A 24004-nucleotide genomic window follows, 5' to 3' on the forward strand; every position below is an offset into this window, starting at 1 on the left:
AGCCCCCGCCGCGGGGCCGGGGCTGCGCAGGGCGATGGAGGTTGGGGTACCCGGCCCTCCTCCCTCCCTCCCTCCCGCGGCCCCACGCCGCCGCCTCTGCCCGCTGCGCCGCGAGCCCCCCGCCAAAGGGGGCGGCCGGGCCGGGCCGGGCCGGGGTGGGGTGGGGGGCTGCGGCAGAGGCGGGCGGGGGCCGGTATCAACTTTCTTTGCTCTTCTCATCTTTTTCTGCTACTTTGTTCCCTCCGCCGGTCGCCCCCCGCCCCGGTCCTGCAGTCCCGCTGCCCGCACCTCCCCGCGGCCTTTGTCTCCGCGGAGCCACCGCGTCTCTCCGCCTGACGGAGCAGCCGGAGACACGGCGGGTGCCCCCGGGGGAGCGCAGGCTTCGGGCGGCGGCCGGGGGCGGCCGGGCGGGGAGGGCGGTGTTACCTGGCGAGGGGCGGTGCGAGGGCACACGGTGCCTTCTCCAGCGCGGAGAGAGGGCCCAGGCCGGCGCTTTGTGGTCACACTTTTGTCTTTATCGTGGTAGTTTCGACCGCAAGGCTGCTGCGTCGCAAGAGCACAGCTCGACGGCACAAACAGCCCCCGGCCGCTAGCAACGTGGGGTGACGCACGGCATCCCCGCTGGAGAGAGGTGTTGTAGCCTGGCTGGAGTCAGGTAAACGAATCTCCCTTCCCACGTAAGTAGGCATTGCCTCCATGGCAAGCATCGCAATACGGAATGGCAGAGGCCAAGACAGAGCCACGCTTAAACGCTACACGTTCAGTATGAATGATATTAACCTGGAACAAAACGAGCCTCTCGCAGAACTGGCGCTCAGGTAACCGGCTGTGTTGGCCTAACGGAGATACTTCTGTCCTTGTGCTGCCCCTCCTGCTTTAATCTCTACATAGCGTGCAGTTTACACTTAGCTTCATTATGTAAACTTTTATCACCTCAGACCTTCCTTCCTCTAACAGGGAGATACACCAGCCGAGGGTAAAAGGGTAATGGCAAGTCAAAATATTTTCCCCCTTTTAACAGCTAAAGGAAGCTAAAAAATAAAATGTGTTCTCGCTGTTCTGCGTGTACAAGGAAAAGTTTCTCCCCGCTTGAGCGGTGAAGTATTGTACTTTTCCTGACTCATGGTTACGGTGTAGGTGGAGTCCGTGCTACCAAACGTACAGAAATTGAGAACTTGAAGCACTGCTGAGATAAATTTAAGGGTTAGAAACATTGGCACCTGCTCTCATGTTATATCCAGACAACAGAAGTGATTTTTGCAGTTTCCCTATACATAATCTTTTTCTTTGTTGAGTAATTGTTTTGAAATAACTTGGTTTATTGTCTCTTCCTATTTCTTTGTTAAATAATCCCAGTGACATTTTCACCTAAACTTAAAAATACTCCCGTCAGCCAGTTCTTCCTATTTCATGTGCGTTTACAAGATATTTTCCTGCTTCTGATGAACTCATGGAGAAAAGCTCTTAATGTCAACTAGGTGGGTTTCTATCTGCTAGCATGCATTAACTTCTCAGAAGGACTAACAACTAAGTAATTAACAGAATATGATGCGTAAAAATCCTTTAAAGAATGCAAATCTGCAAGTAAGGCTTCTCATTGCACTGAAAGGCTGCTGGCTGCATTGTGCGCTCTTGACATCACGGTCCCCTTTTCTAAAATCACTTAAGTCATGCCTTCTCCTTTCAGTCATTCCAAAACAGACCTCCTGAAAACCATCCAGGAAGCGACAAAATCCACTTCTAAATGAGTCTTCTGCCGTATTTCCTTAATGTTGCTCTGATTGCTTAAAGGTGCCTTAAAGGAGGCATAAATTTTCCTGTTCAAATACCCTGTCTGTTGAAACGTCTCAGCCTGTGTCAGGACTTCACTTCAGTGACAGCCCGGTGTACTTCATTATACTCCTTTTTTTTTTCTAGGATCCGCAGGAAGCACAGAGAGAGGAGCTCAGTAAATAGCCTAATTCAGACAGGGGTAGGATGGGGCCGTACAGTGTCCCAGAATCTGGGTCATAAATTCCCAGTGCCAAAAAAATTAAGGGAGCACTGAAGTGTTCCAGCACCAAGCGAAGGGTTTGAGTCATCGAGAGTCAGGCCCTGATTTTTCTTTTGGTATGTAACCTCTGGCCCAAAGCCCTAAATGGTAGGGCTTAAATTAAGGACAACTAAACGAGGGAGAAGGTTTGTACTGCCTTATGAATAGAACATGCACACTGAGGTGTGCCCTGTGATTTTAAAAGTGGAGGTTTTGAATGATCCCTACCTATGCAGTGTAAAGAGGGTAGAGCAGGGTAGTCAACTGCTCCCAGTTTTATCCTTTAGACCTTTTGAAATAATGTGTTTGGCCTTCAGATGTTAAAGGTTGCATAATATTGTATTATTCAAAATCCTTTGGAAGACTTTTGTAAGTTTGGATCATATAGAGTGAAATCCTGGCCCTTTTAAAGTGAGTGGCAATACTCCAGTGTTAGATTTCACCCATACTGGAGTGCTAAGGCACACACGTTACGCCTTCCCCCCCGCCCCCCTGGCTTGTTTTATGCAGTTTCTAAAAGCTGACACTATTTACAACACCGGACGCATCCAAACCAACCCAAGTTCTCCCAAGTTCTTTACTCTCACAGAAGCTTGCAGCTTCCTTGGAGAAGCACACCGAGTTCGGCTCACCTGGCACGAACAGGCTTTAAGACTGTTATAGTTAAGGACACTTCTGTTAAGGCCTCTTGATTTAGAGTGTCTGTTATAAGGACAGATATGTCAATCAAAATCCATGAAGTTGGAGAAACTTGAGCCAAGTTTGCATTTAAGAGTGTTTAATTTAAAGAAGTATTGGATCAATTTAGATTTTTAGACTTATTTAGCTGTATTGAGATCTCATTTATGGCCAGTTTTATCCATTTCTGTTCAGTTAAAAATCAGGGAAATTAAATTATAAGTTATTGTTGCATGTCAAAATAAGAAATAGGAAAATGCAACTTTGAGGTTTCTTCTGCATTTCTATTTATGAATTATTGTTCATTCCCATTTAAAAGGACATGTAATTTTAATATTGCTATTTAAGTTGTTAAATGAACATTGTTGTCGAGTTATAACGGATAAAAAGGGATTGGTTTTCTGAGGTAGAGAAAAGATGAGGCATTATCTCAACTGTGATACAGCTGAAAACATAACAGTATCTCTTGTGATATAGCATATCTCACTTTCAAAACTTTAATATTTTATATTAAAAAGTGAGATGGAAATATTCAGTTGTCCATGGTGCACCTTGTTCTATCAATCTCTTTCAACCAAATCCTAATGAACCACATCGTTTCATCCATCTGAACTATTATCAGCAGAGGGTTGGAGGAATGGGGAGACAGGTGCCTTTATTCATTCTTTACCCAATCCCACCTTTCGGCTCCGCAGGAGCTATCCCAGCCTGTGTCACTCCCCCCATTTCTTCCTGGCTGAGTCTTGGGCCCCACGGGGCTGTTCGGAGAGCAGGCAGCAGGCTGCTCTCAGCAGCAGGGCCCCTCTTTCCCAGTCTTGCCCTCCGTCCTGAGCTGAGGCAGGGACACAGAAAGGCATGGGTCTCTGCAGTAGCTTTATGTTGTTATGGGATTCCTCTCCCATAGCTGGCTTTCCTTATACTACTGTGATGGCACAAAGCCACAAGGATAGTCCAGAGGACCTGGCCTGTTCTCTATTCTTTTTCCCTCTGTGATAATTCTTTCTCCTATTTGTAGATAGTTTATTCTCACGCTGCATCTGATTTTTTTTTTTTTTCTACAATGTTGCTTTGCTTTTGTTGCCACTTGGATGAATCCCACTCTGTATGTTGGCAAATGTAAACTGAAATTCACAGGTACTCTGATCTCTGAAGCACCAGCTGTGTCTGAAGACACAGCATTTGAGTGATTCAGAGATCAGGATTCTTCATGTTCATTTTGTTTTCCTGCTATCAGCATGTAGAATGAAGTGGAGTAGCAAGGAAGATATCTGCAGCAGAAATTTCACTGGAGTTTTCAGCTAATTGCATATGTCCTTATCCCTTAAAGAATGACATCCTATATCAAGGAAAACATGGTTGAATGCTGAACACCAGGTAAGCCTATTATTCAAATAGTGCCTTGACAGAAATCTGTTTAAAGTATTTTCATGGCATTCTGAAGTAAAATGATTTTGTGGGCACAGAGACGAATTATTACTAGCCTGACTACTTTTATTTGCTCTACAATAGAGTAAACCCCCAAATCATTAGAATTTATTCACCCTAATCTTTTCAAGCCATTAAATATCAAAAGAGATGTAAGCTGTGAGGCAAACAACTTTTAAGATCTCTTTCACTCTAACCTAAGAAACCCAAGAATTTGCAGCTCCTCCTCCTCCCCTTTGCTCAGAAGCAGAACAGCTCCCACTATCATTCAGCTGGAACCAGAAGAAACAACTGGGACAATAACCATGTGGCATCAGAGATCCTCATGGCTCTCAGCCGCTTCACTATCCAGGATTGTAAAGAATAAAGATAAAACATATTAGGGATGGGTGGGAGGGAGGTAATAACTTGCTTCCGTGTCCTTAGTGAAAGCCTGGCTTTTTCTTTAAGATAGGGAGTAAATCACTGCTTTAGTGTCGGGAATAGAGGTTTGTTTCTATGTGCTGGTTTAGAGGCCAACTTAAGATAATTGCACAGGATAATTCTCTGATAGTTTCTAGACAGAAATCGTTAACAACTGAATCCTAGACTAAGCCGCTGCTTTAAAAATCTCATCTTGTATGTACTGAAGGGAAAAATCTTTATTTCCAAAGCTATTGTAATGTAGTGACCTGTAACTGGAAGAATTCCCTGCATTGCCTGTCTTAATTCATCACCATACGTGGGAGAGAATGTTGAAAAGGGAAAATAGGTTAGAAAAGAAAATTGGGGGGTTTTAGGTGTTATTTCCACACGCTCTTCAGCACCTCCACATTCCTATTATTTTCTCTTGGTTTCATAACATCTTAATTCACAAGATCAGAGCTTGGCTTTCTGATTAAAGGTGGGTAAAATTCTGAGGATTTCTTGTGGTTTTGTAGGGAAAGTTACATCTTTACACAGAAAGAGAAGCTGTGGGCAGTCATGTTCCCTTTTAATAAAGTTATGGTTCCAGAAGAATGTGGGCTAATGTCCTCTATGGTTAATGCATGATTAATGCATGCTTAAGGAGTAGGCTAGTGCATCCACCACAGCAAACCAAACCCCGTACAGCAGGCTTGTTCAGTCCTTTCAATATGAACGACCAAATATATTTCAGGAACCCAAGGGACTACAGTCAGTCTGAAGCAGATTGTCTGCCTTTTTACCCGCGTGTTCTCTGCAGGGGATTCCCCCAGTGAAATGGAAGTCCCCTGCAGCAATAAGTCAGAGTAGTCATGTTCTGTGCTTCTTTCCTGAAGGTCCTGGCCAAAAAGCTTGATTCAGGCTGTACTTGGAAGGGATAAAGGGGAATGTCTGCAGTTTGATAAACCTAAATTATCCCTTCTGCTTTGTGGAACCTTATACCCTACTAGTGCCAACAAAGCAGCTGCCAGTGGCTAAGTCCAAGGACAAACAGAGGAAGAAAAAACCCAAACGTCTTTTGTCTCGTCCTTGGTGGTAACTGTTGCAGGGGATAAATGGCATCTGTTGTCTATAGGTCTAGGCAGAGCCTGACAAACTCCTGTCTGCTCTTCCCTGAGCTCCTTGTGTGGAACCTCAGGGAGCAGGAAGCAGAACAGCTAGTGCTCATCTGCCTCACCCAGCCGAAATGGAGCTGGCAAGCAGTGGGAGCAGCAGCTTCAGGGAAGGGACAGGCACTCTTAATCACACTGGAACTGTTCCTGAGGCTGCAAAGTCATGAGGAGGCAGTGGGGAGGACACAGGTGAAGCATACACTTCATTTAAAGAAGCTGCAAGGCACGGCACAGGAACACATGTCTACTTCCTAAGTAAGCAGACTTTTTTCCCTGAGTATCCTTACCGCAGTTCAGAGCCCTGCGCAGCACAAGTGGGCTCCTGGACATCTTAATCTTATCATAATGAGTGTTTTATGGCATTTTGCTTAACCTTATAACTAAGTTCAGAGCCTACCCAGCTATATTTATTACTATGTTTTAATCCAAGTAGACCCTTATTTTGACCAGCTTTGCATTTTACATAGCCATTTCTACTTCTGCAAAGTGGATGCTGCTTTCATTTTACAGTTAATTTGGAAAAGTGGAAAGTAATTAGAGAATCCAGCCCACAGTCTCTCTTTGAAATGTTTCTTTGTCTCGATTTCCTGTGTTCAGCAGAGTTCTTTGAACTGGAACCCAAGGCATAGCTGAGGACTAGGCCTACACAGGCAATTTGGTATCTCTGTTGGGATTTCTAACTATTGATGATATTTTGGCTACTGAAGTTCACAATTCTCAGGGAAAGCCATACATTTCAAGTGAAATACGTTAGCAGAGCTAGATATTTAGGCAGTGGAGGTCCACAAATATTTGGCTGAGTAGTGAGCCACTTAACCTAGTCATTAGAAAGTGGCAAGGAGAGAGATGACACTGGCACAGGGTCTTCCACAGACATAAGTACCTATCTCAGGTTGGGGCTTCTAGCTACAGGAAAAAACCACACAGTTTCTAACTCCCAGAAGTGTGTCCTAACCACTACAGCGTTTTGCAGTTTGGCCTATTTGTACTCTCTCGTTGCATCTCTTCTTCTCTCTAAAAAATACCTATGTCTACACTGGATTGGAACTGCAAACGTGAGAGGCCTAACAAACAGGCTAAAAGTCATTCTCTATCTTTTGATCTTTCACTCTTTTAATATTTAATGATCCCATTCAAAATGGAACAGCATTAGCAAGAGAGATTAAGAAGTCCCCCATCCCCTTCCCATGCCATTGCCTGTTTTCAAGGCAGCAACCCAAGATAACGTGTCCCTTCAGGAAAACAGGTGGTTTCTGCCCATGTCTCTGACATCCTCGCTGAAAGGTCTAACTGCTTCACATTTCGATGAAGTGCTTCTGCCTTTGCTTTGGTGAAGGTGGGATTGCTTGCTTTGCTAGGCCAACATGCGCAGGCAAGATAGCAGAATCCTTTGCTTGTGAATCATCGTTGTCAGGATCACAAATAGGTGTTAAATTGCTCGGTGCCATCAAGACTTTGTGTTTCTACTCGCAAGATCAAAGACATGACTTAAAAACAAAAAACACCACAATTCACCATTACCTGGAAAAATACATTGAAGTAATAAAATGCATGTTACAGATTCAAACAGGCTGTGGCATGGCTGGGGCAGGGGCTGACACTGGGCCCTGGGCAGGCTGGGAGAATCCCCAGGGGAGGCAGGACAAGGGCAGTCAGGCTGGTGAGTGCCCTCGGGGCCCTGACACTGTGTCAGTGGAAACCACTTTCAACAGCCATATATTTTTGCTAAAGAGCATTTTATTTTTACTAGGAACACACAAGGAGTACAATTCTGAATCTCACAGTTTCTAAATTTCTTAACTTTAGTTTTCATGTAGTTCTGTATAGAGAAATCCTGTTTTTCAGATAAGATTAACTATTATCTTGGTAAAAAAAAAATGCTGTTTGGGAAAAGCAGAAATCAGTCACTCCTAGGAATGCCCACTAATTCAGCTAGATGATTATTATATTCCACAATCAGCCAGCCAGGTTTTATTATTCCTTTGAGACAATGGAAGATATAATTTGGTTTTGGAAGAGTTTCAACGATAGCTTTTCACTCCTGCGCGCCGGCAGCTTGGATTGCACTGTGTTACCGGACCAGAGTTCCCGGTTGCGGGGGACGCCAGCTAAATGGTTTGCTATGCTACATCTCCTGTGAGGTGACATGCCACGGAAGCTGTGAGCTGCACAGCTGCCTCGGCGTCTGCTCGCAGAGCCTGCGTATCTGAAACAATGGTCCAGAAATTGGCTGGCAATTTAAATATAATGGTCTGGCCATTACTGGTAATTAAAAATCTATTGGTGAGAGCCCAGAAGGTAAGGGAGGCATGTGAAACACACACAGGTTTCCTCTCACCTGGGTGGATTAGGATAGGCCTAGAAATGGATGTACATCTTTTTTCATGTGGACCTACTCCAAACTCCTTCGAAATCAATGTAACCATTCCCATTGACATTAATGGATTTTGGATCAAATCCTAATTGCCACTATAAAACCTTTTTATTGATGCCATACATTATTTGCCACGTACATATTTTAATAAAACGGTCCTGAATGTACCATAGGGAATGTGCTCCTTAAAATGGATATCTTTTTTGAAACTGTAACAAGGGTAAGCCCTCTGACAGGAGAATTTAGTTTTACTTTCTTTCTGAAGGAAAGCTTAAGGCACTACTTAATTTTGTAGGGGAAATGGAGAACTGTGCAAAAGTCTGTGGGTTTCTTTGGGGAGAACCTCACAGAAGCATTTTCTTTATTCTGATTCATAACAGTTCATTCCCTCAACTGTGGCTTTGGTCTGAAACTCAAAATGCAAACCCAAACTGACTAAAGCATCAAAGCTTGGATGATCTGCTTTCATGTACTCTACATAGTTTGGTCACCAAACCAGATCTATAGGCAAGTTTGCTCAAAACAGTATCTAGATTCATTCAAAAGTTCATGAATGTCATGGCGAGGCTTTTTCTAAAAATGGGCTAAGTTTTAAACTTACACTAAAACCCTACACCAGCCTAGTTTCATGTGGTTTCAGATTTCGTTATGAGTGTCTTGGAGGAGGAATGGTCTTTTCTGGTAAAACTTGGGATATAAAGTGAGGAGAGCTAAGATGACTTGTGCAACTACACAAACTAAGTAACTTTTCCTCAGTTTCCCTCCCACAAAATATATATAATAGTCACATTGGATGTCAAAAAGCTCAGACCCCCCTGATATTTGTATAGATTTATGAGTCCTTCAGGTCGAGATGCAAAATATTAATATAACTCTTGAAAGCACCAGTGAATACTACAAGAGTTTTCATTTTTCCCAGCATGGCTGTAAAGGTAAATTGTGATAACATTTTTCACTCCAGGAATGGAAGGAAACATACGTCCGAGATCTCAGATTGCAGCTGTATTCTTGGTAGCAACAATAATGTACTGTTTTTAAAATTATATGGGAAGACAGGGATCCTAAGTAAGCTACACAGGATTATTATCACAGTTTCAGACTGAGCTGTAACTTTCTGTTTGGTTGGGGCTTTTTGTGGTCTTCTCCCCAGGGAACTCGCCGTAAACATATTGGCACACATCTAATGACAGTTTAAAATTCAGTGGCTGAAACAATTATTGCCCCCAACCCTGCTGTCTTCCAGAGGCATCTGCCCTGTGGCAGGGGCGGCTGAATGGCTCATGAATCAGCTCCTGAACCTTACAGTTTAGCATAAACCAAAATCAATGTTGGTTTACCTTAATAGGCCAAGCTGTAAGGTGCGGTGGTTTAGAGCTGATTCATGAGCTGTTCAGCTCCCCCCTGTTAGGAGGTGGCAACCTCTGGGAGAGGTCTGCTAACCTCTGTAAGGATTCCTGGGAGAAGAGCAGCCAACACTTCAACGCCTTCAGTTTAGTTTCCCACTGTTTACCACAAGCTGTAGATCTTTAGCTATCTTATTCTTTTAGGTGGGATCAAGATTAGGACCTGTGTTCCCCACTGCTCATAGCAAAGATTTATGGCTGCATGCCCCAGTGTGTTATCCCAGAGGGGTCTCAGTTTAGATCAGCATCTGGCCTTGAATTTCAGGGACAAAGATAGAATTAATCAACAACCAACCAACTTTGCTATTTACTGATAGAAAAAATTATTATGGAAAAGATGTATTTCAAAACAATAATCAGTCTGCAAATGTGTTTTGCTTGCCAGATACTGCCCTTCTGCATGAGTGCCTGGCAGGTCCCATGTACAGGTCTGTCACCTTTGTCCATAGCGGATATCTCAGTGTTTCAGATGAAGCCTATTTCTGTTTTCTTTTTATTGCCAGTCTTTCGTATCAATCCAATAGTTTTTGAAATCTCTTTGTGTCCAAACCTCACTTCTACCACAGTTTATGTTCTAAAGCCACATACTATTGCAGAGCCTTATGGTACTAAGAGCACCTTGGGAGAGCACGTGCCTCAGCCAAACTTTCCTCTTCTTTTGCTCACAGTCTCTTAGATTTTCCACGTACACAAAGCACCAAGTAGCCTGCTGTCTGCTTCAGAGGACTCTTCACATAGTTACCCCAGAAGCAAAGCTGCAGCCCTGTCTCACTCCCCTGTGCTTCCTTGCAATGCTTCGCACTTCGTTGTTTGAAGACAGGGATTGCTTTTGTAGCTGGCCTTCTGCAGGCAATGTGACTGTTACGGCAACTCTGTATAATGCCTGCTTTCCACATGATGTCACTTTAAAAGGTTGTGAGCCAAGGCAAAATGTGTCTTTGCACAAATAAACTATTTTATTCCTTCTATCCCTTCAGTGAACAGATGATAATGTATTATAAATTTGACTTGTCTGTCAGCTTATGGTCTTATTCATTTATTTATTTAGCAGCAAACAGATTTTGGCATCTGGAATGAAGTTCTCTTTCATCTGCTACCTTGAGAAGACTGATGGAGCTGAGTATTTTAAGCTTTAAAAACCCACAAAACTAAAGCCAAAAAAAAAGGCACCTACAGCAAGTGGAGAAGAGTTGTACTAGGGAGAAAAAAGCTATGGTGAGTAATAAGAGCATCTCATAGTCTAATTCTGTTTGAGTAAGCCCCCCCATTGTCTTTTCACACATTTCTGTACCTTTGTCGTTCCTTTCATTTCACCTTTTTTGTCACTTATTTTTACCTTCTACTTTTTCCCTGTTTTAATTGGAATAAGGCTTTTGTACCTGAACTGCTTGTTATTTTTCTCCCTCCCTTCTTCCATTTCCTTTCCCAGCCGCTCTGTTTTTCTCCATTGTCTCTTTGCACACGTTCTTCGTCTTGACTTTGTCCCTGGATGATCTTCTCTCCCCCAATCCAATCTGTTGTGCATTTTTTTCTTCCAGATGTGTAGTAAGTAAGTGCCTTAGCCCCTCACTTCACAAACTGTAACTCACAGACCGTTGGTTGATGACGAATTGGGAGGCTGTTAAACAGAGAGAACTGTTCTCTTCCAGATATTGAGTATCTAAACTACCTTCAAAGACAAAGCACATCAGATACCTATCTAGTATTATTTCCTGCATAACTGTAGATGTTGTTATAACATCATGAAGGTACAGGTCTATGCACTTGTGAGTAAGAGCAGATATTTATGCTCCCTGCATGAACTCTGCTACAATGCCATCCGCATTAAAAGTCAGAGTTCCTAAAAATCCGAGGCAATAGTTGAAACTGCAGCCCTCTCTATATTGGGGCATGTAATAATCTAGTGATATAGGGCCCCCAACCTCTCAAAATACGACATTTATAACTAGGCAGTCTTCCTTTTTAGTCTGAAGACCTCACGGTGGCCTTGGTTCACACTTTTAACGTATCTGGAAACGTATAGATGGGTTTCTAATGTATAGTAGTAGCAGTCTCATTAATGACCAGTTTCAGAAGTGGAAAAAATTACTAGATTAGCAGCAGCTCCCAAAGATATTAGAAGTACTGTAAGGGGGAGAGTTTGATTAAAATAGGAATCATACTGTCAGAAGAGGATCTTTTGTAACTGACAGAAACTGTACATTAGATCTGAGCTGTGTGGATCTGAAGGGCCAAAGCAAAGGTAACTACCCTACCTTTTCATTACTTCCTTGGGCACTGCCCAAGACAAGAAGAGTCTCAACTCTTAGAAGACTCTCTCCTCCCTTCAATGTACTGCTCAGCAAACTGAACAGGGCAGCAGTATTAGAGCAAGGAAAATAATGAGGATGCTTGTCTCTCTGGGTCTTTTCCTCTACTGCTCTTCGAGCAATACCCGTGTGTTCTGCCATGACCCAGGCTGTAATTTTACAGTTTAGCGCAAATGCTTTAGTCCAAGGCACCATTTAAGTGCTGAACTGGAATGCTTTGATAAATCAGCCTTACTAAGGAGGAAGACATTGTGAAATACTGAGAAAGAGTTTCTTTTAACTTTGAGCCATAACAAAGTGATTTCTTAAAGTCAGTTTACATGCAGAACAAAACCAATCTGTTTGATTAAACACAAAACGCCAACCATATTTCCAGGATCAGTGTTTTGGAATATTCTTTAATTCAATTTCAGCGAGACTCACGGAGTAAGCATAGGTCAAGAGGAGAATTGTTTGAACAAGCTAGCCCTAAGTATCTTATTGCTAATTGATTTATCACATCTCCTTCAGCACACTTTCCAGGAGGGGATTCTTTCTGTTCTGTAAAAGAAATATTTTTAGGTTTAGAAATGAGCTATACAGACAAAGGGCACATAACTCATTTCAAGCTGAAATAGACCAGTTTTGGAAATGTGATATTATGGCAAGCCTTAACCATGCTTGATTCAGCTGGGTAGTATGCCATTCCTTGGGGAATACTTCAAAGAATGACGCAGAGCAGCAGCAACTGGGAGGATACAGACAATTCACACAGACTGCATGCTTTCACACTCTTGTTTCAGATCAGCAATCCCAGATGGTGATGACCCAGAAGAGTCTCAATCTTTTTATAGTCAATAGTCTGCAGTCACAAAGCGATTTAACACGTAAACTCAGTAAATTCAGATGGGATTGACATTGCCTTCAGTAGGCTGAGTACTCTTCTGCGTCCACTTACTGAAGGAAATTAGCATGATCACTCAGGGACAGTTCGTACCTCTGTAATTAACAGTAGTAGAAAGTGGGTACAAGGACACATTCTTAAACTCTCTTGCTGGAGGGATCTGGGCCTAGGAAAGTAATACACATTTCAGCATCAGTAAGGCTAGCAGAATATAACAATTGATTACAGCAGTGTAAATCCAGATTAATTTAGCTGAGTTGGTGAGATACACATCGCAATAGTTACACCAGGATGGTACTCTCAGTAAAGAAAATAGCAGAGTTATTTTGACATCTCCTCTGCCAGAGTGAAGCACTCAGCTTCGCTTCCAGTGGGCATCAGTTACCAATATTTATTCCTTCATGTAGGGTAAGCCTTAGGTTTTTTGACCCTTTCTTACCTCAAGTCTTTTGAGAATGCATTAAGACAGCAGAAATAGCTGCAAACTAGTGTCTAGTCTGACCGTTTTGTGAGGTCTGTTATGGTAGTGGTAAGAGTAGAAAGGGTATGAAAAAGAAGAAGGTAGTATTTCTTATTTTCTCTCCCTTTTACACAAACAAACAATTCAACAACTCTTAGCTGCTACCCACTTCAACCTGGCCATTGTGGATTTGGTCATCTATATTACTATGCAATGTGATTCCAAATTATTTTCTACTCTGGTATAAAATGGGTTTGTCCATATCTTATAGTGGGTAATGTTTGCCTGGCATGGGTGATCCCATCGGTGTAGAGACTCTGTCTGCAAGCTCCTTGGCAGAAGTTGTCGTCCACAGCACCATGATAATATGAATCTGTTCCTCCCAGCTGTGGAACCAGTGTGGCTTCCTCTACCTCAAACATCTTTACGCTGCCCTCCACTGTGTCTTTACTTCCACTGAGAGGTCTCTGAAGCACAATAATTCCTGATAATGGAATGCACATGTTAAACAGACTATTAATTAAAACAAATCTCATTATCAAAGATGACTATTACTAAAGCACCAGGTTTTTCACATGAAAACAATGGAATCCCTCCACTACTCTCTGGTCCTTCTAGAATGCCTCTCCATCCCATATCCTACCATTTAAAAATAATTCTACAGTAAAAATACATTTTCTTTAATAACTTGTAACCTTTTTATAAACTGATTCAATTTAAAATTCTATTTTAATCACTTTTTCACAGCAAAGAGAAGATATTAAACCATGTAATTCGTATTCATGACAGCAGCCATCACTGCATCCAGACAATGATGGGAAAATTTTGTGAGACAGAGATAGGCAAATCAATTATAATGAAACTTTTGTTTACCGAATTCTTCTTGTTGGATTTTAATGTCTGGACATATATCACGCATGTATAAGCTATTTTGGAATTATTTAAAATTATTTGTAAGACTCATCAAAAAATAAATTAGTCTGAAATTTGCACTTTGGGGATTAGATTAAGCTGTCTGCTCTGTCCCCTTTGTGAAGTGCAAAAGGGGAGATTTTGGCTAGAAATGCTCAGTGTTTACAGAGGGCCAACATGAAAGAATTGTGGACAGATCCACTTTGAAATTTTAACAAATGTCATAAGTATTATTTTATTCGGACTCTCAAATGCTTTGGAACCAAAAAATTACAAGCATCAGAAAAAGCAGCAAGGAAAACAGAAGTCATTTCCAACTTTCCACAAGGCAGTTATTATTGTGGCTGCTAGATATTACATTGTTTAGACCTCCATTCTCCTCTTGGGTGCTCACATTGGATTCATTTTATTCCACCCATGCAAATAACGTTAGGATCATCGGAGCTCATATTTGTATACTATAGAAATTAATTGCACTGTTTAAAACAAAGATCTCTAATCAGACAGGCCAGGTATAGTTATAGCAGGGAATCCTGAAGTGCTTATTTAAGCGGATCCAATTTTTTCTTATTATAAAGACTGTATTCACTTGTGTGTTCTGGGAGGAAAGAGAGTTAAAGGCATAGATGTAAAAGATACTGGGCCAAATCAGATATCTTTACTAACTCAATAGTTGGACAAACACACTTTGCCAGTAGTAAAGATTTGAAGATCTGGCCCATAACAATCCTTACAATAGTAGACAGTATTTTGTTCTTGGCAGAGCCCCAAATCTAATTTACTCTGAATTTACAGGAGAAAAAAATTATGAAGTGCTCTGCCTCCCATTTGTTACAGCAGCGTATTGAGCAGTGAACTGCCGATCTGAACAGCAGCAAAAGAACCAAAAGAGGAACGCTCTGCCCTGCCTGTGTTGGTGCCGCTGACGTCAGGAAATCTGTCTGCTGAGGACAAACAGCCAGCACAGCAACCAGCCTTTGTTTTACTTTTTTTTTTTTTCCTCCCTCCTCTGGCACATTAGCTTTAGCAGACAGATTTAAATGTTAACAAAACACTAGTGTTTACACGTGTTTTTCACTTCATCTTCAGAACTAAACAACAATAACTGGGAGCCCCTTGCTGCCTTGGCTTGTGTGCTGAGACCGCGTATCACAAGTGACTTCATATAAAGAGTGTCGGCAGATGCCATGCGGCAGGAGAGCGGGCTATGATGTGATACCCTGTGACAACAACGGTTCCTTGTACCAGGGGCTCACAGGCAGGGAAGAAGGGCTCCGTGGTCAGTACAGAAATGCAAGAAGCCGAAGTCAGTATAATGCCCCTGAAAAGCTGCCCAGCTCTCCGTGGGGAGGCACAGGAAGCTACTGCTCTTCCAAGCAGTAATAATTTGCATGTAGCAGCCTATGCACCTAGGTATCTCTCGGTACCAGGGGAGCAGTGGCTGAATGCTGGCATAAAACTCACGGGACTAGCGTGAGAGTGCAGGCACCATATATATGCAGATGCCCAATGCTTGAAGAGAGTGATATGCCTTGCCTTCGTTCCTTTACTTTGAATAACACTGAAGTGCCATTTTTGAAGGCAGACGTCTGGCTTCTGAAAGAGTGCCTGCAGGAGCTCAGCCTGGAGACAGGATGCAGCTGATCAGCTGCTCCCAACCAGGCAATGGCTTCAGCTCCTGCTAAATGCCTGCAGGCAGTGCAGAGCAGCCTCGTTTGACAGTCACCGGGTAGGTCCAGAACCCTGTCCCTATTGAAGCACTATCCCTTCACTTTACTTTCTCTAAAAATAAAGATCCCTATAGAATTCAGCCATGTTTCTCTAGTTTTATGTCAGCATCATCGATTCCAAAATCTGGCACAGCACCCTTTTGCCGTTTTGCTTTTTATGATGATTGGGCACACGTATTTTTAAGGTGAGGCTCTTTATAGTCTCCCCACTGATTTCCGATATTGGCTAGCATAAGTCTTCCTGTATATCCAGCTACTTACCTCAAAGGATAAATTACCATGGAAGCAAGAAATGTTGGAGGAATACACATCCCATATTGTCTCAAGGAGACAGAGTTTAAAAAGAAAGTAATGGAGAAGGAGCTCCCTCACAGGTAAAACCAATGAGGTGATGAAGGGCCTCATCATCTGGGGCTGTTCCTGCAGGAGCTTTCTTCAACTCCCCCACAGACACATCAGTATCTTTAAAAAAAGAAACACTTCTATCCTGGCCCACGGTGTTCAAGTCAGGTTACCTTGGTTGTGGCTTGGAGGATTGTGAATTTCTTTGCCGTTGGTATGGGATATAGAAATTTTTAGTCCAGGATAAAGACATCTAATACAAAAGAGATGAAGATTTATTTGAGCACCCGTTAAACCATAACAGATTTGCAATTCCCTGCTGTAGAGCTCTGTTTTCCTCTTCGGCCTTGTACTACATAATTTTGGCTGGGCAGATTTTTAAGTCTGTATTTGCTATCAAAAAGACAGCAGCTCCCACTGAAGCAACTCTGACTGTGTGTTCAGAATCTTTATGTCTGGTGGCAGACTGGAAGCTGCTGGTGGCCTTTGAAGCACCACTACCAGCTGTAGAAGTTCAAACTGGTTGGGGGTTCTTGGACCTAAGATTTCCCTCCATCCCCCTTTTTTTTTTTTTTTTTGCTAAAGGTTGTGGGAAATGCAGTTTTTTCTTAGCTCTCAGAAAGGACAAAACTTCGATAAAGAACTACCTTGATAAAGAATTCTGAACACCTGATTTGTCAAATTTTGTTCCTTAGTACTTCACATTATCGGATGTGGATTGAATAGTTCCCACAGTTACATTCTCATGACATAAGGGTCTCATTTGGCGCCATTCATATATTTATGCATATTATAATGCAATCTTGCTATGTCACTTTGTGTGTCTTTGTATTTTGAAGCCTTCAGATGAAATGGAAAAAAATGTTATTCACTCATTTTATTAGCACTGTAATCAGATTTTCATAGAGTTCCACAATAACAGGAGAAGCTTGAAAAGTAATTAAGAGATTCTCCAACACAGCAGGAGTTTTTGTTAAAGGAGAAAACGAATTCAGACTGTAGTTTGCAGATGCAAGAGGAGTTAGGGCTTGAGTCCAAAAGACTCCTAATCTTCAAGAAAAGTAGCTGTTCTGAAAGCCATGGGGAGGGAGAGGTCATTCATATACTTTTGTTTTCCTTTCAAAAAAAGCAAACTATTAGGAGCTTATCTAACAATTAAAACATCTGCTTCACAAAGGAAAGCACATGTCAGCTTGCATTACCTTGATTGAAAGGATGCATTTTATTATTTGTAAATGTAAAAAGTAGTATATTAATTTGCGTTTGTAAGAAACACAGTTTATTTCCAAAGATTAATAACAGACTATACATATGCCTTTGAGAAAGCACCCAACCACATAAATGATGGTTTCCAAATGCACGTTTATTTAGATTTAACCAGATCCTGTATACCCTGCTGTATGTAATGCGCTTGTAAGTCACGTGGAAGATTTTGGTGTTCGGTTTTGATATTATCATAACGCACTGACATTTTCAAAACTGCGAATCTTCTAAACTATATTTTTCCCTGATGCAGATATAGATGGTAACGGATGGCAACAAGTAACTCATTTGTGAATCTTTACTATCTCCTACTATCTCATGCCTCCCTTGTTACTGCTTTCCCTATCTCATCTGCCCTTTTCTGTGGCTAGATGCCACCTCTCCTACTGCTTTGATTCTGCTACGCAGACACAGGTTTCATTAATGCTTTTCAGCAGCTGTGCTTGGCTTTAAGCTTTTATTTTCTAACAAAAAGGAATTGTGAAAAACTGCTTTAATAGAAAAAAAAATGGTGCAGTCTCTTGTGCTAAATAAGGTACTGAGATCATTCAGAATGCGGTTTCATTTCTTTAAATGTAATAATTACCTTTTAAAATGTGCATGTGGCTTAATCTTTTTATGGTGTATGATAATGGAGGAGTTTTATATGATTCACTTACGAGTGATGATAAGGATGTACATTGTAGATTATTACTCTATCACTATACATTTGAAGAGAGCTCCCTTATGGCAGTAAAATAATAATGGGACTGATTGCCTCGTCCTAAAACCCACCGGAAAGTGCCGCTCCGGGTTATTTTAGGGCATAACACAGAAATTTGCTCTCCTGTATGTGTCCTTATTGCTCTTAGGAGGTAAGGAGATTCAGCTGCCCTGTGAAAGGCACTGTGCTCAGCAGTTTGCCTAGGTCCCCTCGTCCATGCCAGAAGCCCCCTGCCCGAAAGCTGTGTGTTGGCTCTTACTTTCTCACCACTCTCCGGGACAGCTTTTGTAACTGGAAGCTAACCCATGGTCCCTTGCTAATTTGGGATCCAACTGCAGGAAGAGGGATATGAAGGGAAGGAGAAATATATGTAAAGAAGCAGTAAATTAAAATATAATGTAGGAGGGATAAAAAAAATATGATGTGGGGAACCAGTGTGCACCCACTTGATGATTTTGTTCCCTCCCATCTCTCTCTGGTGTCAGAGAGAACTGCTCTTCAGGAATGTGGCATTTCCTACAGGAATGAGCGTGGCTGAGCCAACGCCGCTGGAGTCATATGGGCTGAAATATGTAGATTTAAAACAGCTTTTCACACTCACCACATGCCATGTAATTTTTAACCTGCAATACCTGAGAAATCTGCATTGAGGAAAGCATTATAAAATACTAATAAAAACTGAAGAATGGGCAATGATTTTATCAGAAAGGTTTGTTTTAAAAGCAGAATAAATCAGACAGTTGAGAGTTGCCAAACATCTTTCTGGAGACACTTACCACAGATGCTGGACCTCAGTAGGAATCGGTCATGAGGACTGGGACAGAGAATATGGCCAAATGTGATACAACCCTCTTAAAATCCATTTCAGTTACCACTGTAAAGCTGCACCTAGCCCATCTTTATCTTATCTGCCTTGGCCTTCTTGTCACCTTTGTCCAGTGATACCCATTTGGTTGTAAATCAGACAGGAAACGTCACTGCCAGCTAAATTTCACGGGGCACTCAATTTAGCCGGATTTGAAACATTGGAGCTTTTCAAGCCAGAACCAAATACTGATGCAAAATGCATGAAAGGAGGACACAGGGTAGTGTAACCATCCTTTGTCACACAGGCAATGACTTGTGCCCGGAGGTGCGAAGAGGAGCTCCATCTCCCTTCACTTCTCTTCCTCTGCTGCCTGCAGGAATTCCTGCCATGCTGCTCTGCTGCTGAACCGAGTTCCCTGCAGCCCCAAAAGAAGATTTCTGCTGGTAGCACTGCACAGCCAAGCTGGGAGTCTGAATATTAACATTTTTAGTGATGTTTAGTGCTTTCCTGAAGTCATCAGCTCCAGATGTTCTGAGACTGTGGGGAGAATCTCAGATTTATATAAACCATGAAGAAAAGTTTGAAAAAGTGAATCCTATAGTTTCAAAATCCTCAGTAAAAGCACACTCCCCACCAATGTCAGGCTTTTCAAGCCAAAGTAGTGATTTTTGCCTCACTTTTTTTGAATGCTCGGGGGTAGCAAGTTGTGTTACTGCAGCTGCTGCCTTAGGCCTGTTTAGGAGGATTTGGGTCTAAGGTTAAACCAAAGTTTGTAGGCAAAAACCTGTTTCTTCTTTTGCAATGTCTTTTATTTAGCTCTGTTTTGCATCTGTTCAGTTAACCTCGAATTGCAGAGGTGACTTAGGGTGACTCGTCACTGGAGGCTGTTTTACATGACACCGAGAAGTGCTGGAAAGAGGACAGGATTTCATTGACATAATCCCATCTCATGGTTTGCAAAAATTTACCTTTGCTGTGGTTCAGTCAGTATCCATGACTTTGATTTAAGGAGGCTGCTATTCCAACACAACAATTCACAAAAAAAATCTGTGAAAATGTGGATTTGCCAGGAGTTCAGAGTGTCTTTTGAGTTCCCAGAGTTCGCTGTAGATTTTCAATGTATCTCAACTGGCTGGTTCAGAGGTTTTCACCTTCCCTACCTTCAGGTATGTACTATTTCCTCCAGGAAGACCTAGAAGCTTTGTAATAATGCTCCTTCCATTCTCTTGAAAGGAGAGCTGAGGGATTCTGATATGCTTTATTCCAATTACTTTAAAATTATACATATTTCTTACATGAAAAAGGTAGTCATGCAAAGGATTGCTTTCTATTGACTGGTTTTTATTTCCTGCCTATAAATTTATGACATAGTTCAGAGCTGACATAAGTCAATAGCTGGTAACGTAGTTATAGACTATGGAAAGGGACCAGGCAGGGAATAGTCCTATGCTGCTATTACTACTGGAATGAAACTACATTGTGCAGAAATGAATACCACATGTGAGGAAGATGAGTCTTGGAGGAAAGCTGTCTGTATTTCTGCATCCTACAGTGATGGTGTGTGGAAACAGCCCAGTGGTCTTTAAAATATCCTGTTAATTGCCGTGCTGTCTGGCATTAGCAGAACACTTGGTACGCAGTGAAGTTGCATTGGAATTAAGGCAATTAATTAGGCAATTAAAAAAATAAAAATTAAAAAATGAAAAAACAATTAGGCAAATCTTCCTATATTCCACTGTTTCTTTTGTTTATCCTGCAAATGGTTTATGCAGTATTGTCATCATCTTTCAGTGTCAAGCACCACATTTGTGATCTGTGTATGGGGAGCAGAGGATGGGGGATTGCACTGTGTCTGTTCTAGTCTTCCTGCTGGTGATAAGGACAACGAGCACCTCACACAAGTTTCTGTTGATGACAGCTGGCTGGTAGCTCACTTCGGGAAAATGCATATACCTGAAGCTTGGTCCTTCATTTTTTTTATATAAAAGTATTGCCGTTTCATTCATGCTGGTCCTTCAGTTTTTGTATTGACACAGTCATTTAAAGTTGACTTCATATAGAGCCACAGTCAGTGAATTGTATTTTAAACTCCTCTATCTATGCAGCTTTGCACTGAAACTTAGTTATATTTGGTCAGTGTGGTATTGTTCAGAATCATTAAGAAATCAGGTCAGTGAATGGCAGATTCATTAAGAAATCAGATTTTCTCCTATTGCTTCAACACTTTAATATTAAACCTTATCATATGAATAACAGCATGGTACATATTAAACAAATAAGTTCATACTGAGTCAAATAATTTACGTAATTATTAGCAGGTCTCTTTGCTAGTTGTACAGCCTTTTTTTCAAAAAAACCTGAGGAGTATAATCTCTTTTTTAAATGCTGTGGAGGCCTTTTTGTATTTCTGAGAGACTTGGGAAATCTCAGTGTCTCTTTATGAGATATATCTAGGGATAATCTAAAACCAGAGTTAATTAGTGGAATGTTTATCATTCTGATGATAATATTATTTTTCCACTCAGCCCTTGGTTGGGTAAATCTATTAAAGTATGATGTGTTATTACATTCTCTGTCAACTTAGGCCTAATCCACCATGTTCTTATGTATCCTTTTACTTTCTGCATGTGAGTAGCTTCCTTGATTTAAATAGGAGTAGGTTTAATCAAGTGTGTAAGTGTTTACAGGGTATAATGAAGATATAAAACATTAACACTGTTTTTGCTAAAATGTACCTTTAACATTGTCCTTTTTCCACAGCTGTCAACCACATACTTGATTTTCTTATCGCTTTGCCTCAAGTTATTTAAGCATAGCTGTACTGAATATTTTACAGTTCATATGTAAATAAATATATGCTTTAAATAACCTTCTTAAATTGTTGAGCAAACACATAACTAAATGGAGAAAAAAAAAAAAAGGAAACCCAGTCAAGCACACTTATATGAAACTCAACCAATGAACTAGATCTTCAGCATGGATCAAAGGTGCAGGAGGGAGTTGGGGAGGTGGATAGAGAAGGACTGAATGGCCTCTGTCCCTGTCTTTGTGCTTCTGAAGATGGTTTCACCATAGTGCACCCCTGTGCGTGTTTCAGTGGGCACTGGAAGGATGTGGACACTGGTTTCTCGCTAAATCCAGAAGCCAGGCAGTGAGCTATTGGTAAGTGAAAGCTCTGTTGCCCCATTTCCTCCGATCTTGGTTAAAAAAAACCTTTTATTTACAAGGTTATATTAGCTTCTGGTCAGTCCCTGATCTGATTTACCATACAGCTAGACAAACCTTTACATTGACTCAACTGAGGCATTGCTACAGGATCAAGAAGCAGGAATTACCTAGGTTGGCATAGATGCCAAAAGAAATGGGCTTCAGTTACAAAACAACATGTTGGACATCCGTACCCGTGGCCTTGCTCTCAACTGGAGTGCCAGTGGCAAGGGGGTCCCTCTTCACTTTTGTGGGGCAGGAGTACCAAGAGGCTCCTTTCATGGCTTCTACAGGATTGATAAGAGGGCTCTTTGCTGTAGCAGCAGCCTTTTCCCTGGAGAAAAGCACCTGGAAGGAGAGGAGGTTGTAGATAAGCCTCCCAGTCTTTACCCTCTCTAGGGCGACGGGCTCGGACCTGCCACACTGCTCGTCACATACATACTCCTCCCGAGGGGCTGTTGACAGGATCCCGAGAGCACTTTGTTAACACGCTATTGAGATTCATGGCGCGCTTCACATTTCCCAAAGTTAATGATCCAGACTGTCTGCAGATGCAGGCAGACATCACCGCTCAGACCTATGGTGCTGATGAGCTGTTTACAAAAAATCATGTTTTATCTAAAGTGACTAAATACATATAAGTTTTACGAAAATTGACCTTTTTGCTGGATAAGTTTCAGGAAACAGTTTTTCTCTTAATGACTGGTTTGAATCCAGGCCAAATTGGTAAGTCTGTAAGTCTGGACTGAGCAAATAATTTTGAACAAATTATTTATTCAGTGAAGATAGCTGCTTTTCCTCACTAGTACATAGTTCATGGACAGACTGTGAAACTCTTTAACTTACTTGTAATTCAAAGTTATTCATACGTTTCCTCACATAATAATTCTTGGTCTAAAACTATTTATGAAAAGATTATCAGTGCCTGCCATGAAGAGACATGAAGGAATGAAAATTATGTCTGGTTCAGAATCAGCTTGGAAATTTAGATGGATATGCTCTAATGTGAAGAAACTCTTCACTGTTCAGTGAATGTGGCTGTTTTTCCTCAAATCATTTATTTGACACACCAGTTTTTCTGGTGTTTGACCAGCTCCATAATTCATAGACAATTTCCCTTCCCCCTGCCCATCGTTTTCCCAGCTCTGCTGAAAGCCTTGCAGCCAGACAGCTGTTCTGAATGAAGCGTATTTATGGTCTCCTATCGGTTCCTAGCAAATCGGTACACTGGTGATGAAACCACACGTACTACCTTAGGGCCATCTTCGCAAAGAGGTGAAAAGGACATGGACACTTGCCTGCTCACTTTGTACTAGAATGGCCCCTCTGGTATGAGCTGCCATTAATAGACATTAGTAGAGCAGCATGAACTTTCTGGTGTGAAGGGCAACACCTGTACCTGCTGTGCTGTCAGAACAAAGCTAGCACGCAGTGCCTTTCAGCAACCCTTAACTGCTCACAAAGAGAAAGGTGGGGAGGGAGACCCACTGTTCCCATCCCCAATTCTCTCCTGCATTTGGGCAGAGCTCCTTTGGGCATTGCTCACTGCATCCTTTGACTCTTTTGCAGAGAAGCTGGCACTGCCTGGGGTTTCTGCCTGGCGTCCCAGTCCAGGACATTTTTTTAGACCTTCGACTTCCTTTCCGCTGGTGCTAACATAATCCCTTTAGTTAACCCTTTAGTTAACCCCAAACCAAAGGGACCGATTCCTTTCAACTCTGTTGTCTTTCCTGCCTTCCCGCTCCACTATTCCCCTGCTGCAACCCTCACCTTGTTCTTTTACCTGCTTCACTTTCTTCTTTTCTGCTCTTCATGACTGATTTCCTTTCTCTTTAGCCTTTTCTATTTTGGGGAGGAGGTTGCGTCTCCTGGCCCCAGGCAGTGCTCTTTCAAGGTCTGGCTTATGCTACCCTCCTGTT

General features: G+C 41.9%; 1 long non-coding RNA gene across 6 annotated transcripts; it reads left to right on the top strand.

Moving 5' to 3' along the window:
- Window positions 1-192: 192 nt before the first annotated feature.
- LOC148057603 (uncharacterized) lies at window positions 193-21656 on the top strand. 6 transcript variants are annotated; one of them, XR_015707775.1, is made up of 5 exons: window positions 193-655; window positions 1357-1478; window positions 3945-4084; window positions 10517-10683; window positions 19183-21656. It is a non-coding gene; the product is annotated as an uncharacterized LOC148057603 (long non-coding RNA). The 6 variants fall into 6 exon arrangements; XR_015707771.1 differs by adding an exon at window positions 9854-9896 and having other exon boundaries at window positions 193-4084; XR_015707767.1 differs by having other exon boundaries at window positions 193-1478.
- Window positions 21657-24004: the final 2348 nt, after the last annotated feature.

Source organism: Nipponia nippon, unplaced genomic scaffold (genome assembly GCF_047370975.1).
Source record: "Nipponia nippon isolate SJK-2023a ecotype South Korea unplaced genomic scaffold, ASM4737097v1 scaffold_1, whole genome shotgun sequence".
Lineage (NCBI taxonomy): Eukaryota > Metazoa > Chordata > Aves > Pelecaniformes > Threskiornithidae > Nipponia > Nipponia nippon.